Here is a 5559-nt window from a genome sequence, read left to right as displayed (position 1 = left end):
ATGATGGCCTAACAGGAGGCTTTAAAATTTTCTTTCTAGTGACCTTCGTTTGGGAGAAAAATGCAAAGGTACAAGACAGCTTTTCCTTGCCAATATCTCTCTTTTGCAAAGAGCTGCGCATTGGAAAATTCAGGGCTATTTCGTGTAGATGATGGCCTAACAGGAGGCTTTAAAATTTTCTTTCTAGTGTCCTTCGTTTGGGAGAAAAATGCAAAGGTACAAGACAGCTTTTCCTTGCCAATATCTCTCTTTTGCAAAGAGCTACGCATTGGAAAATTCAGAGCTATGTCGTGTAGATGATGGCCTAACAGGAGGCTTTAAAATTTTCTTTCTAGTGTCCTTCGTTTGGGAGAAAAATGCAATGGTACAAAACAGCTTTTCCTTGCCAATATCTCTCTTTTGCAAAGAGCTGCGCATTGGAAAATTCAGGGCTATGTCGTGTAGATGATGGCCTAACAGGAGGCTTTAAAATTTTCTTTCTAGTGTCCTTCGTTTGGGAGAAAAATGTAATGGTACAAGACAGCTTTTCCTTGCCAATATCTCTCTTTTGCAAAGAGCTGCGCATTGGAAAATTCAGGGCTATGTCGTGTAGATGATGGCCTAACAGGAGGCTTTAAAATTTTCTTTCTAGTGTCCTTCGTTTGGGAGAAAAATGCAAAGGTACAAGACAGCTTTTCCTTGCCAATATCTCTCTTTTGCAAAGAGCTACGCATTGGAAAATTCAGAGCTATGTCGTGTAGATGATGGCCTAACAGGAGGCTTTAAAATTTTCTTTCTAGTGTCCTTCGTTTGGGAGAAAAATGCAATGGTACAAAACAGCTTTTCCTTGCCAATATCTCTCTTTTGCAAAGAGCTGCGCATTGGAAAATTCAGGGCTATGTCGTGTAGATGATGGCCTAACAGGAGGCTTTAAAATTTTCTTTCTAGTGTCCTTCGTTTGGGAGAAAAATGCAAAGGTACAAGACAGCTTTTCCTTGCCAATATCTCTCTTTTGCAAAGAGCTGCGCATTGGAAAATTCAGGGCTATGTCGTGTAGATGATGGCCTAACAGGAGGCTTTAAAATTTTCTTTCTAGTGTCCTTCGTTTGGGAGAAAAATGCAATGGTACAAGACAGCTTTTCCTTGCCAATATCTCTCTTTTGCAAAGAGCTGCGCATTGGAAAATTCAGGGCTATGTCGTGTAGATGATGGCCTAACAGGAGGCTTTAAAATTTTCTTTCTAGTGTCCTTCGTTTGGGAGAAAAATGCAAAGGTACAAGACAGCTTTTCCTTGCCAATATCTCTCTTTTGCAAAGAGCTGCGCATTGGAAAATTCAGGGCTATGTCGTGTAGATGATGGCCTAACAGGAGGCTTTAACATTTTCTTTCTAGTGTCCTTCGTTTGGGAGAAAAATGCAATGGTACAAGACAGCTTTTCCTTGCCAATATCTCTCTTTTGCAAAGAGCTGCGCATTGGAAAATTCAGGGCTATGTCGTGTAGATGATGGCCTAACAGGGGGCTTTAAAATTTTCTTTCTAGTGACCTTCGTTTGGGAGAAAAATGCAAAGGTACAAGACAGCTTTTCCTTGCCAATATCTCTCTTTTGCAAAGAGCTGCGCATTGGAAAATTCAGGGCTATGTCGTGTAGATGATGGCCTAACAGGAGGCTTTAAAATTTTCTTTCTAGTGTCCTTCGTTTGGGAGAAAAATGCAATGGTACAAGACAGCTTTTCCTTGCCAATATCTCTTTTTTGCAAAGAGCTGCGCATTGGAAAATTCAGGGCTATGTCGTGTAGATGATGGCCTAACAGGAGGCTTTAAAATGTTCTTTCTAGTGTCCTTCGTTTGGGAGAAAAATGCAAAGGTACAAGACAGCTTTTCCTTGCCAATATCTCTCTTTTGCAAAGAGCTGCGCATTGGAAAATTCAGGGCTATGTCGTGTAGATGATGGCCTAACAGCAGGCTTTAAAATGTTCTTTCTAGTGTCCTTCGTTTGGGAGAAAAATGCAATGGTACAAGACAGCTTTTCCTTGCCAATATCTCTTTTTTGCAAAGAGCTGCGCATTGGAAAATTCAGGGCTATGTCGTGTAGATGATGGCCTAACAGGAGGCTTTAAAATGTTCTTTCTAGTGTCCTTCGTTTGGGAGAAAAATGCAAAGGTACAAGACAGCTTTTCCTTGCCAATATCTCTCTTTTGCAAAGAGCTGCGCATTGGAAAATTCAGGGCTATGTCGTGTAGATGATGGCCTAACAGCAGGCTTTAAAATGTTCTTTCTAGTGTCCTTCGTTTGGGAGAAAAATGCAATGGTACAAGACAGCTTTTCCTTGCCAATATCTCTCTTTTGCAAAGAGCTGCGCATTGGAAAATTCAGGGCTATGTCGTGTAGATGATGGCCTAACAGGGGGCTTTAAAATTTTCTTTCTAGTGACCTTCGTTTGGGAGAAAAATGCAAAGGTACAAGACAGCTTTTCCTTGCCAATATCTCTCTTTTGCAAAGAGCTGCGCATTGGAAAATTCAGGGCTATGTCGTGTAGATGATGGCCTAACAGGAGGCTTTAACATTTTCTTTCTAGTGTCCTTCGTTTGGGAGAAAAATGCAATGGTACAAGACAGCTTTTCCTTGCCAATATCTCTCTTTTGCAAAGAGCTGCGCATTGGAAAATTCAGGGCTATGTCGTGTAGATGATGGCCTAACAGCAGGCTTTAAAATGTTCTTTCTAGTGTCCTTCGTTTGGGAGAAAAATGCAATGGTACAAGACAGCTTTTCCTTGCCAATATCTCTTTTTTGCAAAGAGCTGCGCATTGGAAAATTCAGGGCTATGTCGTGTAGATGATGGCCTAACAGGAGGCTTTAAAATGTTCTTTCTAGTGTCCTTCGTTTGGGAGAAAAATGCAATGGTACAAGACAGCTTTTCCTTGCCAATATCTCTCTTTTGCAAAGAGCTGCGCATTGGAAAATTCAGGGCTATGTCGTGTAGATGATGGCCTAACAGGGGGCTTTAAAATTTTCTTTCTAGTGACCTTCGTTTGGGAGAAAAATGCAAAGGTACAAGACAGCTTTTCCTTGCCAATATCTCTCTTTTGCAAAGAGCTGCGCATTGGAAAATTCAGGGCTATGTCGTGTAGATGATGGCCTAACAGGAGGCTTTAACATTTTCTTTCTAGTGTCCTTCGTTTGGGAGAAAAATGCAATGGTACAAGACAGCTTTTCCTTGCCAATATCTCTCTTTTGCAAAGAGCTGCGCATTGGAAAATTCAGGGCTATGTCGTGTAGATGATGGCCTAACAGGAGGCTTTAAAATTTTCTTTCTAGTGTCCTTCGTTTGGGAGAAAAATGCAATGGTACAAGACAGCTTTTCCTTGCCAATATCTCTCTTTTGCAAAGAGCTGCGCATTGGAAAATTCAGGGCTATGTCGTGTAGATGATGGCCTAACAGGAGGCTTTAAAATTTTCTTTCTAGTGTCCTTCGTTTGGGAGAAAAATGCAAAGGTACAAGACAGCTTTTCCTTGCCAATATCTCTCTTTTGCAAAGAGCTGCGCATTGGAAAATTCAGGGCTATGTCGTGTAGATGATGGCCTAACAGGAGGCTTTAAAATGTTCTTTCTAGTGTCCTTCGTTTGGGAGAAAAATGCAATGGTACAAGACAGCTTTTCCTTGCCAATATCTCTCTTTTGCAAAGAGCTGCGCATTGGAAAATTCAGGGCTATGTCGTGTAGATGATGGCCTAACAGGAGGCTTTAAAATGTTCTTTCTAGTGACCTTCGTTTGGGAGAAAAATGCAAAGGTACAAGACAGCTTTTCCTTGCCAATATCTCTCTTTTGCAAAGAGCTGCGCATTGGAAAATTCAGGGCTATGTCGTGTAGATGATGGCCTAACAGGAGGCTTTAAAATTTTCTTTCTAGTGTCCTTCGTTTGGGAGAAAAATGCAAAGGTACAAGACAGCTTTTCCTTGCCAATATCTCTCTTTTGCAAAGAGCTACGCATTGGAAAATTCAGGGCTATGTCGTGTAGATGATGGCCTAACAGGAGGCTTTAAAATTTTCTTTCTAGTGACCTTCGTTTGGGAGAAAAATGCAAAGGTACAAGACAGCTTTTCCTTGCCAATATCTCTCTTTTGCAAAGAGCTGCGCATTGGAAAATTCAGGGCTATGTCGTGTAGATGATGGCCTAACAGGAGGCTTTAAAATTTTCTTTCTAGTGTCTTTCGTTTGGGAGAAAAATGCAAAGGTACAAGACAGCTTTTCCTTGCCAATATCTCTCTTTTGCAAAGAGCTACGCATTGGAAAATTCAGGGCTATGTCGTGTAGATGATGGCCTAACAGGAGGCTTTAAAATTTTCTTTCTAGTGTCCTTCGTTTGGGAGAAAAATGCAATGGTACAAGACAGCTTTTCCTTGCCAATATCTCTCTTTTGCAAAGAGCTGCGCATTGGAAAATTCAGGGCTATGTCGTGTAGATGATGGCCTAACAGGAGGCTTTAAAATTTTCTTTCTAGTGTCCTTCGTTTGGGAGAAAAATGCAAAGGTACAAGACAGCATTTCCTTGCCAATATCTCTCTTTTGCAAAGAGCTACGCATTGGAAAATTCAGGGCTATGTCGTGTAGATGATGGCCTAACAGGAGGCTTTAAAATTTTCTTTCTAGTGTCCTTCGTTTGGGAGAAAAATGCAATGGTACAAGACAGCTTTTCCTTGCCAATATCTCTCTTTTGCAAAGAGCTGCGCATTGGAAAATTCAGGGCTATGTCGTGTAGATGATGGCCTAACAGGGGGCTTTAAAATTTTCTTTCTAGTGACCTTCGTTTGGGAGAAAAATGCAAAGGTACAAGACAGCTTTTCCTTGCCAATATCTCTCTTTTGCAAAGAGCTGCGCATTGGAAAATTCAGGGCTATGTCGTGTAGATGATGGCCTAACAGGAGGCTTTAAAATTTTCTTTCTAGTGTCCTTCGTTTGGGAGAAAAATGCAATGGTACAAGACAGCTTTTCCTTGCCAATATCTCTTTTTTGCAAAGAGCTGCGCATTGGAAAATTCAGGGCTATGTCGTGTAGATGATGGCCTAACAGGAGGCTTTAAAATGTTCTTTCTAGTGTCCTTCGTTTGGGAGAAAAATGCAAAGGTACAAGACAGCTTTTCCTTGCCAATATCTCTCTTTTGCAAAGAGCTGCGCATTGGAAAATTCAGGGCTATGTCGTGTAGATGATGGCCTAACAGCAGGCTTTAAAATGTTCTTTCTAGTGTCCTTCGTTTGGGAGAAAAATGCAATGGTACAAGACAGCTTTTCCTTGCCAATATCTCTTTTTTGCAAAGAGCTGCGCATTGGAAAATTCAGGGCTATGTCGTGTAGATGATGGCCTAACAGGAGGCTTTAAAATGTTCTTTCTAGTGTCCTTCGTTTGGGAGAAAAATGCAAAGGTACAAGACAGCTTTTCCTTGCCAATATCTCTCTTTTGCAAAGAGCTGCGCATTGGAAAATTCAGGGCTATGTCGTGTAGATGATGGCCTAACAGCAGGCTTTAAAATGTTCTTTCTAGTGTCCTTCGTTTGGGAGAAAAATGCAATGGTACAAGACAGCTTT

The sequence above is a fragment of the Pseudophryne corroboree genome, unplaced genomic scaffold (assembly GCF_028390025.1).
Source record: "Pseudophryne corroboree isolate aPseCor3 unplaced genomic scaffold, aPseCor3.hap2 scaffold_375, whole genome shotgun sequence".
Lineage (NCBI taxonomy): Eukaryota > Metazoa > Chordata > Amphibia > Anura > Myobatrachidae > Pseudophryne > Pseudophryne corroboree.
The sequence above is the reverse complement of the archived record's forward strand: the minus strand, read 5'-3'. Positions refer to the sequence as shown.